Source organism: Helianthus annuus, chromosome 15, assembly GCF_002127325.2.
Source record: "Helianthus annuus cultivar XRQ/B chromosome 15, HanXRQr2.0-SUNRISE, whole genome shotgun sequence".
Lineage (NCBI taxonomy): Eukaryota > Viridiplantae > Streptophyta > Magnoliopsida > Asterales > Asteraceae > Helianthus > Helianthus annuus.
This window is the reverse complement of record NC_035447.2, coordinates 129,228,911-129,243,915: the sequence shown is the minus strand read 5'-3', so window position 1 is coordinate 129,243,915 and position 15,005 is coordinate 129,228,911. Positions and strand designations below refer to the sequence as shown.

General features: G+C 43.4%; 1 pseudogene; it reads left to right on the top strand.

The window, feature by feature from the left end:
- Positions 1-2,332: 2,332 nt before the first annotated feature.
- Positions 2,333-14,532, top strand: LOC110887249 (annotated as a pseudogene).
- Positions 14,533-15,005: the final 473 nt, after the last annotated feature.

Here is a 15,005-nt window from a genome sequence, read left to right as displayed (position 1 = left end):
CAGACTATAATGCGATGAGCAAACACGTTCCTCCACCTGATTAACTACAAAATCTATTTGAACTAAAGTACAAAATCTAGGGATCGCTGAAACAGTTGGATATATGTTAAAAGAATCATAATTGAGGTAGAAAGTGTACCTTAGGGCACGATCATAGCCATCTATTTGGCATCTTATCTTCATCTTCACGCCACATATCTTCTAAACTACAAAAAATCAGATCTGGTTAGGGATTAGGGATGTACATTGGACTACTCTTTTATCTCTCTTGAAACTTTGGACCCGGAATCTTCTGCCTGCCCGTTCACCGTAACCTTCCCTGGGACCTCACAGGAAGGTACCTACTCGTCAGATCAGCATTAGTTGCCAGATTAAGGTTCAGGGACAGCCGATCTATCCAAATAGCGAACATGCAATAGAAAAGGGCTTACAGAAGTTGATCGAAACCCTAACAGCTTCACAGCCTTCTATATGCAAAGTAAAAGTAGCAACGATAAAATATTTTAAACCATAAAATGAAAGTATACAATATAAAAAACAAAAGTTAACTAAGCTGGTTCTAGCGGGTTTATATTCTTTAATCCTTAAAACATATTCTTTAAAGCAGCAACTACATATTTTCTGACCCGAGAGGACTCTTCTTTTGATCAGATTGTCCGATGTTGGGAGCTGATTTTGGAGAGCATGCCAAACAAGGGCATTGACCTTCATTGGAGGGTTCACTTTGTACATAATCCTTTTTACCGATGTAACCAAAAATGATCCTGAGCTAACATTATCCCATACCCACTTGTCTTGACCTCCTTTGAACCTGAAGCTATAAAGTTTATCTAACAAGTTCATTAATTCAATAACTACCATTCCATCAGCATTAAGGGTCCTCCAAGATATTTAGAACGTGCCAGGGGGCTTTAAAAAGGGAGAACTAATAAGTCGGGATGCTTTCAAGAACTGATTTTATCAAGGTAATGCAACCTCCAAGCGAGAGTACGGGCTTTCCAAACCGAAAGCCTTTTATCAAAAGCGTAAACAACCGGCTGCCAACTGCTAATTCTTTTATTGGCCCCAACCAATATGCTAAGGTACGAAAAAGGGGTCTCTCTGGACTCACAATACAACGCTTTTGCCGTCGAGTTTGTCTCATGAATCGGGACTCCAATGCCATATAATTTGGATTTCTTCAGATTTATATTCAACCCCGAAATTAGTTTGAAAACCCTTAAAAGGCGGTATAGAGGCTCACTTTTGTTTTCTATAAATTTTTCTCATTATAAACGCTTCATTGTTATGAATTTAAATTGTTTTCTCTATTTATCGAGAAAGTAGAATTTAGATTGGATGCGCTTACACCATTTTTTGACTTGCTATTCGAATTTGATATTAGATATTCAAGGCATGTTAACATTTTTATCCTTATCAAAGGCTACGTATTGTATTTTGCCAAATAATGCTAACATAAGATTTTAGTATTTGATAGATTTGATGTAAATGATTAGCCATACTACGCTAATCTAGTGGTTACTTTTTTATTTTTTTTTTTTTATTTCTAAGTGAGAAAATCCTATGGTTAAAGCAACCCAATCCAAACCATTTCTAAGTGAGAAAATCCTATGGTTAAAGCAACTCAACCCAAGCCAAACCAACACTCTGTTTGAGTTTAGTCACGGTCTAGCTCATTAGACCAACCGAAAGCGGTCCAAAACGGAACCAAAAGATCTTAAACTGTTTGATCTTTGGTACTTTTTTTGCACGCATTGGATCTCGGTCCTGTCCAATCTATTACCGATTCAGTTAGGCTCTTGAACCCTAAATAAGTCTAGTGTAAAATCCTAATTTCTAAATTTGTAAACCTAAAAATAGACTGTAACTTGTTATTTTATTGATATATATTTATTTGTAACTAAGTTTAAAGTGTGTTGTTAAAATTTAATATTATTTTTATTCTACTTAAAAATAGAAACACTCTTGTTTGACTAAGCTAAAGTATTTATAACTTGCACGGTCGAAAAGAACAACTTGCCAACATCATATGAATAATGAAAGTATTAATTTTTAGAGTTTGTGAACAATAATGTAACAATAGCAACTTTATAATCTCCTATGTGTAAAATGATAGTGTAGTATTTTGATCCTTAGGAAGAGGATGTGGGATAAAGTCTGTAGGGGCTTTATCATATCAGTCACGTCCACGTCAGACAGGGGGCTTTAAGACCCTTTCCCTTAACTTGCAGGGTGTGGGATAAAGCCCCCTCAATGCCTATAGCGCCCCCTTATCTTGACCAAATGCCTCGATCAACTCAACAATTTGTCGTTAACATGCTGGTGGAGTCCCATGGCGCCCCCCCCTAACGGCGGCGGTATGAAGGTTGGCGCCCACGGGGCGCTATGGATGCAGATGTGGCAGGGTGGCGCTTCCCATACCCTCCGGCCTTAAAACTCAAGTGCCACGTCACGTGGCATAACACAAACACCATTCAGAGTAACAAACTTGTGATCAACCAATGAAAGAACACCTTTTCCTATCTAATTATCTCATGACACACGAATAAAATCTCCATCAAACCCCTCACACCATACAGTTTTCTTTTCTACTTCAAACCCAAACTTTTGCAACTAATTAGGGTTTGGTACAACCAACAGTGGCATCTTCATTACAAGCAGCAGCCACATTTTTGACCCCAACAAAGCCCGGTGTCTCGGCCCGGTTGCAGCTCGGTTCTTCTCCGAGCATTTGTAAGGCCTTCGGTGTCGAACCCGCTGGTGCCCGGGTGTCTTGCTCTCTTCAGTATGTTCTCAATGAATTTGCTCAGAAATGCACCGATGCCACCAAGATCGCTAGCCTCGCTCTCGTGACTTCGACTCTTGTTGTCTCGGTATGTCTCTTGAGCGCGCATCAACTGTTTATTAATTTGCGTGTACCACGCTTTTCATACTTTTTTGAATGACGTGCTTTTAAATACATGCACCCTTGTTTTGTTTACTTGTTACACCCCTCTCATCTTACAAACTTGGGTGTGGGATCCATCATTCTTCCATTTTTCCTCTCTCACAGGGGTGTGACAAGTAAATAGGGGAGTGTATTTAGACACACCCTAAGCTAAACTTATTTACGTAGCTTAAGTCATGGAATTGTTGGCTAGGATCTTAAATTTGAATATTGCTAGTGAAAAGGTATGGTCCCAATTCCCTGCCTACATAGCAGGGACCACACCACTTTCTGAGCATACTTGTCGACCACATCAGCAAAGCAATCCAGAAGCTTCTAGGAACTTCTAGAAGATCTGCAGGTGGCACCAAAGATGCTCTACCAGACAAAAAGGACAACACGTGTCACCACTCGCAGAACGCCACATAGACCTGCGACAACTCAGGGGGCAGAGCTGACAACACCAGTACAAGGTTTCCAACATGGACAAACGTAAGCGCGCCACGTGTACCACTACACCAGCCGTGACAGAGCAGACCAAGAGGATATTCCTTGGTCGGACAGCTGGCGCGCATCCACAGCTGGCACAGTTGCTCCTCCCTTCTTCACCCTCCGGCTATAAATAGGACCCTTCACCATTCAGGTTCAGGATCTTTTTACTCTCTTTACCCACTCTATACACACACTGTTTTATTCTCTCAGAACAATACTTATTCTCACGCCGGAGCCTGGTTAAGAGGGAAAATCCTCATCTCCCCCTCTTAACGAGACTAACGGTGTTACTGTTTTGCAGGATTCAGGCTATTATCACGAGTAAGGAAAGAGGTTGAACCCACAGAAGAAATAACCTCATCTATTAACCTTGGTGTTAATCGGTGTTTCATCATTGGCGTCATCCGCTTTTTTGCAAAACCAATCTCATCTCTTTTCTTTTCAAGAAACACTCATAAAAATGGCTGAACAAAACCCTTCACACCATGTAGATGGAGAAGTTTCTTCCTTTGAACTCGTTTCGGACACAACACACGTCCAAAGGGGTCAAAGGAACGAAATCATCCAGGAGGGCAGACAAACAACGATTTTCCTAGTATTTTTGGAAGTGCATCCAGGGTCGCTAGCCAAACCACAACTGGACCCATTTTCCAAGCCCCCACTAGGATAATCACTCAGACCACAAAAGGAGCCACTTTCCAACCTCCACCAGGAGTAGTCTAGCAAACACCTCCACCAGTGTAGACACCAAGCCATGGAGCTGGCCCCTCAGCTCCATCGGAACAAGCACAGCTAAATTTCTCTGCACTTTTAGGGCTACCCGAAGGAAAAACTCTGGCTTCCTGGTACGCCGAACAGATGGCATCTATAAACCTTGTTTATACACAACTGAGCGCGCAACAAGCCCTACTCCAAGCACAGGCTAACCAGTCGGCATTCGCTACCCCACCGCAACGATCTCTGAGCACACACACGACTCAGCAGGTCAATGTGTGGACTTTACGCCCAGAAAAAGGACCTGCAACAAACATCAGAAAGCCCAGCGCACACGACACGCGCGACACCTACGGCGAAACAGAAAGCAATTATGTGCAGCACTCCAACTTACAACGAAGGCCGATTCAAAGCCGCCTGGGCGCGCGCAATATGAACAATGAATGGGAAGACGAAGAGGAAGACCCAACATACAAAGAAAGCACAGTGTTCAGCAGACTACACCCAGAACACGCGTCGTACAAACCTGCTAAGCGCGCAGGGTACAACCCAAAGGCAGAACATGATTATACCTTAAGCTATCGTCCAGACGACATGGCTGAAGATTCAAAATTCATCAGGGAAATCGCCACAGCTGCTATAGACAAGACAAAGTTGCCGCACAACGTGGGCAAATACAATAGCCTGACAGACCCAGATGACCACCTCCAAGTTTTTAAAGGCGCAGGAGCAACAGGTGGCTAGAACCTACCAACTTGGTGTCATCTTTTCGCACAAACATTTGTGGGCGCAGCGCGCGTCTGGTTCGACAGCTTACCAGCAGGAAAAATTAAAACATGGTCGACTTCAGAGAGAAGTTCCTTGCGCACTTCTCTCAACAGCGAAGACACACCAGAGACCCGGCCGATTGTCTGAATATATGGCGTCGAGACCACGAAAGCGTGGAAGATTTTATCACAAGATATAACAAGGAATGTCTGGAGATCGGAGACGTGGGTGAAAAGATGATGCGCGCGCACTTCATGAGGGCAGTCAAGTGTGATGATCTAATCAAGCGCGTGAAAGGAAGAGGCGGAGGACCCAAAGACTGGGAAACCTTCATTGAGGCAGCCAAAACAATAGCACAAACAAATAAACAGTTGACCGGTGACGACCACCGTCAACGCGCGCATAACTCTAATGACCGACAAGGCAGAAAAGGCAGAGGCCAGCCATGGAAGACTTCCAGTCACAGAGAAAGAAGCCCACCGAGAGAAGACGCGCGACACACAATCAATCAGATAGCCCACCGAAAAGAAGTAAAAAGAGAAAACAGAGAGAAACAGTGGACACGATTGACAAAGACCCCTTCTGAGGTCTTGGCCACTGAAAATCACCAATTCAAACCACCCCTACAGATGCGCAACAAAAGGGGTCAGGATCCCAATCTCTTCTGTGAATTCCACAAAGACACGGGTCACCTAACCGATGATTGTTTCAGTCTAAAGCAAGAAATTGAAAGGGACCTGAGAGATGGAAAGCTCACTCATTTGGTAAAGGGCGAGAAACGCGATTATCGCCAAATTCAAAGACGAGAAGAAGGGCCAGATAACAAAAAGCTCAGGAAGTTAGAAACCCACATGGTTCAGGGAGGTCCAAGAAGGGCAAAGAAAAACTACAACAAGCGCAGATAAGACGACTCGTGGCGCGAGCGACAAGTTATTTTTCCCGTTGTTAGAGGGGGCCCAAGGGAAAAGCGACCAATAGTCATCTCAGGAGTGATTGGTCACTACCAAACAGACTACATTTTCATCGATCCGGGAAGCACCGCGAACATCATATATGAACAATGCTTTAACCAATTTGATCAGGAGGACAAGGCGCGCTTGGAACCAGTCGATTACCCACTCACTGGTTTCTGCAACGAAGCCGTCTTTCCCCTGGGACAGATATCATTCCCGGTGTTACTCTCAGACGAAAGAAATTCGAGAACAGAAGAGGTCACATTCATGGTGTTACCAGCACATTCAAGACATGACATCCTCTTAGGAAGAGAATCTCAAGGAGACTTCAGTATGCTATGCTCTGCACCACACTCAGCCGTTGGATTCCCAACAGAAACAGGATTAGCATTAATATACGCAAGCAAAGAAGTCTTAACAACAGATGAGGTCAGACCCGCAAAGGCAAGCAAACAAGCACCGCACGCGGATGCATAAAAATGGGTACTGAACAGCACATACCCAGAACAGACAGTCACCTTGGGGCCTGCAATGTCCGATTTAACGCGCGCGATGCTCAAGAAGTTGTTACATGAAAATATGGACGTGTTCACCTGGACACCAGCAGATATGGTGGGTATTCCACGGCACATAGCAGAACATCAGTTAAACGTCTCGGAAGAAGCGAAGCCAGTAGTACATGCCAAACGCCACCTGGGCGACATAAAACACGATGCCATGAAGGAGCAAGTAATGGAGCTGTTAAATACAGGCATAATTAGAGAAGTCAGGTATCAAACATGGGTGGCAAGCCCAGTGATGGTAAAGAAACCAAATGGAAGCTGGAGAATGTGCGTAGATTACAAAGATCTAAACAAGGCGTGCCCACGTGACAGTTACGCCTTACCAGACATAGACGAAAAGATCGACTCTCTAGCAACATTCAGGTGGAAGTGCTTCCTTGACTGTTACAAGGGGTATCACCAGGTCCAAATGGCTATTCAGGATGAAGACAAAACAGCATTCCGCACACCAACAGGGCTGTACTGTTACACCAAGATGCCCTTCGACTTAAAGAATGCGGGCGCGACCTATCAGAGATTGATGAACGAGACATTCAGTGACGCCATCGGCAAGTACAACGAGGTGTATATGGACGATCTGGTGATTATGAGCAAGGAAGAAAGCATGATGCTGTTGAACATCCAAAAGACTTTCAACACGCTGCGCAGCGTAAGCATTAAACTCAATCCAGCAAAATGCTCATTTGGCATGGAAGAAGGGAAATTCTGGGGGTTCATTGTCACAAAAGACGGTTTCAAAGTAAACCCAGATAAAGTTCAAGCAATTGAAAGAATGCCTTCCCCATCAAACATCAAAGAGATGCAAAAGTTAGCAGGACGGTTAGCGACACTCAATCGTTTCCTAGCTAATCACGCCGCAAAGTCCTTTCCGTTCATCAAGACATTACGCAATTGCATGAAGAAAAGCCAGTTTCAATGGACTCCGGAAGCTGAGAACGCGTTCCGCGAGATGAAAGATTGCCTCATCAAACTGCTGACACTAACCGCACCAATCAAAGGAGAGCCCCTGGTACTGTATCTATCAGCCTCTGATAAGGCAGTTGGAGCGGTGCTACTAGTTGATCGTCAAGGTATCCAAACACCAGTCTACTATGTATCACGAACCTTGACCGATCTAGAAACTCGGTACGTCATCATGGAGAAGCTAGTCCTTAATCCATGCATCAAGACGACTGCGAAGATATTTCGCTAACCATGTCATACATGTGTTAACAAACTACAACATTGGCAACATCCTGGCAAGGCCAGAAATCTCAGGAAGGCTAGCAAAATGGGCGATAGAGCTCGGAGGTCACAATGTGGTCTTCAGACCAAGACCAGCCATCAAGGGGCAAGTGCTAGCAGATTTCATGACAGAGGTACCTGACGATAAGGACCGAGAATGTAAAGCAATGGAGAAAGCCTAGAAGAAGCAAGTAGAAGAACCATGGTTGTTATACACAGACGGCGCGTCTAACGAGGACGGAGCAGGCGCAGGGCTTAGGCTGGTAAGCCCCGACAAACATGAGTTCACGTACGTGTAACACCTCGAAATTTTGCGTCCAAAAATGTATTGACACGTGTCTTGAGTTTACACGTGGTATTAAATACTAATTAAAGGACTGAAGTTGACAAACATCGGAAGTATATAAATTCGAGGGTTAAAAATGTCAACGAGGGATACATATACTGTATAGTAACCCTAAATGATGCTAGTACCTTCAAACGAATGAATCATGGATCGTACGGAATGATTTGTGAAAGAAAGTGAGGAATTACAAACTGCAGGGGCCAAATGTGTCAACATGTTTAAGTTATACCTCTGAGTGACCTTTGGACATACCCGAGGCTTTGTAATGATAAATTATACTCACTAGAATGCGTGATTTAAATTTCGCGAAGTTCCGATTCAAAACGAGAAAGTTGTGATCGAATTCGTTAAAAAGGGTTAAAAGCGTCAACAATAAAAGTTAGGGCTTTTCGGATAGTAATTAAACTAACCGGGGACTTAACGGTGCGGGTAAAAGTCACGAGGCCCTTATTCGTAAATAAACGAGGCCCAAAACGCAAAGTTACCCCTTCGAAACCGAAAGGCCAGGGCAATAATGGCAAAAGATTTGAAAATCTTGAAAATTAAGTCTCAAGCGACCCGCGTTAGAGATGCAAGTAATCTTACGCAGGCCGCGAGCCATGTACAGATTCGTTGCCTGACATTAGGATTCAGGCGACCCGCGTAAGGGTAGCCTGATCCTTAACGCGGGCCGCGTCAGGCCGCCAGATGCAGAATACGGGGACAGGAGCACTGTTTGCTATTTTAACCGACTTATATGGCAATTATGGCAGCATGGGCGCCCCCTAAACGACCCCTAGCACCCAGGGACACATGTTGATGATCAAGGAACCCTTATAGCCTTAGTGGTGATGATCTTGTGCTTCCATTTTCACTATAAAAGGCCATGAGTTGTGCACTTAGTAAACACACCTCAAACCTGCTTTCTTGATCACATCTGGAGCTCAAGAGCACTCTTCTAACATCTCTGGTCGTGTACCAAGCTTCTGTAAGTTTGCCTAACCCTTTGTGGTTTAGTTTTTCATAGTTATAGCTTAAAAGTCAATCCGTCGTAATTAACGATTGACTTAGCGATAAATCACAAATGGTCCAGTGGTTTGTCGAATCAAAGGTAGTTATATGTTGGTAATCATGTGGGCTTTAAACCCCTAAAAGGGCACCCTCTGATTCCCACTCTAACTAGTCCGAATGTCGAGTCAAACTTGCTTAGAAAAAGTCAATAGAATGCTATTTTGTGATTTTATGCATAATCAGTAATGTAGATAGCATGTAACCTGTTTTAACACTCATATAATATGATAATAAGTATATTAACTAGTCTAAGCTTGTTTGATCCGACCATTTACTGTTTTGACCCGGTTCGGAGCCGAAAGTCGCAAAACTTTGACTTTTGCTTTGACTTCAGTTCTGACCCATTTTGGTATGAGTTAGATATGCCTTAGGACTCTCTTAGGACCAGGTTACATGATGGGTTAACCCTCTGTGACCGGTTCGTTGTTTGTCCGAGTCTTTAGCACATTTCCGTTAAATGCTTAAAAGTTGACCGTAACGCCCTTTTTACTTTAAAACGAGAATTTTGGACACATGAGAGGACAATAACCTTGGTTATTGATTTCTAAGCATGTCCCTAAAATTTCACATCAATCCGAGGTCCAGAATAGGAGTTATGCTAAATAGCGCAATTACGGAAACTTTAGTAATTAAACGGCGCATTTAGCATAAAGCCTATCTAAACCCAGATTTCGACACCAAACCTTTTGCACACTGATGTAAAATAATATTTTGGAATTTTTAAAGATTTTTAATTATTTTTTTACCTACTCATAACCTGGGGTTATGGCATCGGTTCGGTAAATACCGAATATACCCTTTTCGAGCATAACTTGAGTTCTACATGGTATTTTGACCCGATTCCAGTTGCTACTGATTTTAAATAATAAATAGAGTATTTTGGACTTTATAAACTGTTCGGAAAACTCAGATTTCCTGTAGAACTCAGAAACCTCTTTTATAATCTTTAAAATGACCGAAATACCCCTACGGAGCATATAATGGATTTAAACTCGTTACGGGCATTATGGAAGGTATCCTACTGATACCACAACCTCTTTAAAGCATATTGACTTAGGAAAACTTGTGTAGGACTCTTGCGGTTACCCGTTACGCCTTTTGCGCGCACGGTTAGGTTTATGTAACTAGTTTACGTAAACTAGCTGAAACGGGTCAAACCTTATTGTTTTGACTTCAAAATCCAGAGTGTGGTTATATTACCCATATAAGACAAGTCTTCAAACTTGTTGGGTCTAAACCGCATTGCATTCCCGGTTTTCGCCTTTCACGCGATTAAACCGTAATTATCCTTTGAAACTAACCGGTCTAAGCTAAGGCTAAACTAAAGACCCGTTAGGATTCTAATAGGTTGTTTTAAACCTTCGTTCCAGAATAGGAGACCAGTAAAAGAAACTTGCATTTGTTTATTAAGGATTATTACTTGCTCAGGTAAATACTTTTAACTTATTTTCCCTATACGGGCTTGGGTTACGGTATATAAATTACCGCTTGTTCGGGCATTAAATCTTCCATCATATGGTGGTTAATTGAATAATTTAATCGGCCCGTTTAAATACGTTTTGTTGGCTTTACGCCTTTGGGAGCTTAATGACCATGTCCCGGATATCCTTGGCAGCATTTTACGAAATGGCCACGACCTAGACACGCGGGTGTAGGCGTACACCCGTCAATGTGTCCTTAATTATAAAGGTATAGCCGTTGGTTTTCCCGCCGCGGTTTTATACTATGTGGTGTGTCTATTAAACTTAAACCCGGCACGACCCGGGCGACCGAACGCATAGTGAACATGTAATTCTTTTACAAGATTTAATTATAAATTATCCCAAGTTATAAAGAGTTTGTGCCTTGTGCATTCAAATCAATTTTATTAAACATTTTACAAAAGTGTCGGTTGAATGTATTTACCAGTGTAAACTGACGTATTTTCCCCAAAAAGATTAATGCAGGTTCTACTCGTAATAGGCTGGCCACTCCTTAGCATCGTTAGAGTCTCGCAAGCTTGGGATGCCAATATCTGTTGAACAATATTTTATATTTTATTTTGATCCCCTGTGGATTATATTTCGACGATTGTGATACTTGGATATTACATTTGATTGTTGAAATATATTTATCTTTATGCTTCCGCTGTGCATTCATATATTGTGTGGTTTGACTATATTGTTGCCAACTACGTCACGGTAATCCCCCACCGGGCCACCGGTGATACACGTGGAAACCGGGGTGTGACAGTACGCAATACGGCTAGACTTCAAGAGTACGAACAATGAAGCCGAATATGAAGCTTTCCTCGCCGGCTTAAGATTGGCAATCAAAATGGGAGTCAAACACATCGAAGCGCACGTAGACTCAATGCTAGTAGCAGGGCAAATCAACGGCCAATACGAAGCCAAGGGGGATGTAATCGCACTCTATCTCGGCCAAGCAAAAACGTTGCTACAAAACTTCTACTCCTACAAGGTGCATCACATAAACAGAAGCGAGAATAACCCAGCGAATGCGCTGAGTAAACTCGCATCGACAAGTTTTCAACACCTAGCAAAGGATGTGCGCATAGAAGTTTTGAGCAACCCATCCGTTCCACTCAGAGAAGTAAGCGTCATCCAGACAGGGACAACGTCTTGGATGACTCCGATAATCATGTACCTTCAGTCAGGGATACTTCCCGAGAATAAAGCTGAGGTGCGGAAGATCCAGTACAAACCGAACATTATCAGATGGCCGATGGAATACTATACCGAAAGTCATACCTCGGTCCATTGTTGAGATGCGTTGACGCCGAAGACGTAAACTATTTTATTAGAGAGGTCCACGAAGGAATTTGTGGTATACATGCAGGGCCTCGAATGGTGGTGGCAAAAGTGATGAACGCCGGGTACTACTGGCCCGGGATGCATTTAGACGCTGTGAAAGAGTTGAGGAAGTGCAGCGGATGCCAGAGACATGCGCCTAAGACTATGCGCCCCAAAAATGAACTAGTACCAGTCACAACCGCATGGCCCTTTCAACAATGGGGCATAGACATGGTAGGTCCTTTCCCAGAAGCACCAGGGGCGGTCAAATTCATAATAGTCGCAGTCGACTATTTTACCAAGTGGGTAGAGGCGAAGGCACTTGCATCAACCACATCAACAGTCGTCAAGCGATTCATATGGGAACAAATCATATGCCGTTTTGGCCTACCTCTCAGAATCATCACCGACAATGGAACGAACTTCGCAGCAGATGACCTCGAATGATGGTTCAAAGAATTGCACATCGAACACACCTTCTCTTCGGTTGCGCACCCGCAAGGGAACGATCAAGTAGAGGCAGTCAACAACAGCATTGTCGATGGTATCAAGGCAAGGCTAGGCGAGAAAAGAAGAGGTTGGGTAGACGAACTGCCCAGCATACTGTAGGCCCATAGGACAATGCCAAAGACAAGCAACGGTGAGACACCGTTCAGCTTAGTCTATGGGTCTGAAGCAGTAATACCAGCAGAAATCGGGTTGCCATCTCCACGAATGCTCTCCATGAACTTAATCGACAATGAAGAAGAAATGAGGATTGATCTGGACCTCCTAGAAGAAAGGAGAGAGATGGCAGCAATCAATGAGGCAAAGTACAAAACGAAGCTGGAAAAATATTACAACTCCAGAGTCCGAGTCTGCACTTTCAACCCGGGAGACTACGTCCTAAGAGACAATGAGGCATCCTACGCAGAAAAGCCCGGAAAACTGGCCCCCAAATGGGAAGGCCCATATGTCATCGATGCAGTACTCGGCAAAGGAGCTTACAAACTGCGCACCATCTACGACAAAGAGGTTCCACGAACTTGGAACGCTCAGCAGCTTAGAAAGTGCTATATGTAAAACAACTATGTAATCGCAAAGGCCGAATTGCCAACACATTTACTATAATACAAGAAGTGTTTGGCTACTTTTATTTCATGCAAATTTCTTGTCACAACTGCATTTATTACTTTGGGCGTACACGAAAACATCAATGGCTCGACCATAGGAAACGTTGTAGATCCCCAAGGCTCGTCACAACCAAGTGCACAGCCGGGTCAAAAACATAACTAAGCCTATAAACGCCAAAACAAAAACTTCGTGCCCACACAAACACGAAAACATCGATAGCAAGGTAAATAAACATTGTAATGCTCCCAAAGCTGAACACAACTGAGCTCACACAATAACCTGCAACTCGATCACTTCGTAATCACGAACCTACTCGTGCGCAAATACGACAGAATAAACGTTGTAGTTAACACAACATAACCTGTCAGCGCCATCATTCATTCGTGACACCTAATCAAAGTAATTGCACATGCACATATTATGACGATAACAAAATTCGCATAACCAAAGTTGCGTAAAAACATAGACAAATGACATACCAAAAATCAGGTGAGTAGCTGTTCATAAACATAACAGGTAAAATAAAATGAAATTGTTCAAACAGGCTGTTCATAAACATAACAGGTTTTGAGTTTTCAAAATAGTCTGACCGACTTGACCCCAACCGAAAAATATTTAATTAAGCAATATCCGAACAATGAAAATTAGCGACATCTATGAAAAATGTTTCTGGGAGCTAATCTAGTGACATATTGATCTTATTATTGTTACTTCTGTTGTCATGATGCTGCATCATAAGGATTGATGATTTGATCACAGTAAACTAGTATATGATTTGTGTAAACTCATGATTATATGAACTTTTGTGGATGGTTTGATGATAATGGATGTGTATTTCATTTCAGGGAGCAAGTGTTGAGGGATCACCAAAAAGGCTAACTTTTGATGAAATTCAAAGCAAGACATACATGGAAGTAAAAGGAACTGGAACGGCTAACAAGTGCCCAACCATCGAAGGTGGAGTCGATGGATTTGCTATCAAAGCAGGCGAATACAACGCCAAGAAGTTCTGCTTGGAGCCCACGTCTTTCACGGTCAAAGACGAGGGTGTAAGCAAGAATTCTGCACCCGAGTTCCAAAAGACTAAACTCGTGACTCATTTGACCTACACTCTAGATGAGATTGAGGGTCCGTTGGAAGTATCATCTGATGGAAACATCAAGTTTGAGGAAAAAGACGGGATTGATTACGCTGCTGTGACTGTTCAGTTTCCAGGAGGCGAACGCATGCCATTCCTCTTTACAATCAAAGAATTTGTTGCCTCGGGTAAACCCGAGAGCTTTGGTGGGGATTTTCTAGTGCCATCATATAGAGGCTCGTCTTTTCTCGACCCAGTGGTTCCACTGGTTATGACAACGCGGTGGCTCTGCCAGCTGGCGGGAGAGGAGATGAAGAGGAACTCCTAAAAGAAAACATAAAGAACACCGCATCAGGCACCGGAAAGATCACCTTGAGTCTCACCTCTAGTAAGGCTGACACTGGAGAGGTGATCGGGGTGTTTGTGAGCAGTCAGCCCTCAGACACCGATCTTGGGGTCAAGGCCCCAAAGGATGTGAAAATCCAGGGTGTTTGGTATGCCCAATTGGAGTAATAGATATTCGATTTTTTAACATCCCCGTGTTTGTTGTTTGTTACTTTTGACAACCGAGAGCTATCGACATTTTCTTGCATGTATATTATCAAGAACACTTACAACGATTGTTATGATATATTTTCATGTTCTCAAAGATCGAACAGAGTGGTGGCGTTGGAGTGGCGTGGGAGGACCATCCACGCTAGGCACACTGCCCGCTATAGGGGCTTGGAGTTGGCGTGGGGGATGTGGCGTGGTTATCTCCACCGGCATGGGGCAAAGGAAGGTGATGATGTGGTTGGTAGTTTCTGTTTAATTGTTTAGTTTTTTTAACCCCCCCCCCCCTTCCAAGCCCCTTCCACCCCCTGCTTTTTGGGCAAAACCCCCTCTGCTGATGTGGCAACCACGTGTCGCTCCACGCCCCCTTCAAGCCCCTTCCACTCCAAGTGGTCTAACAATGCTTAACCATGGGATGATAATGGGATGTGTTC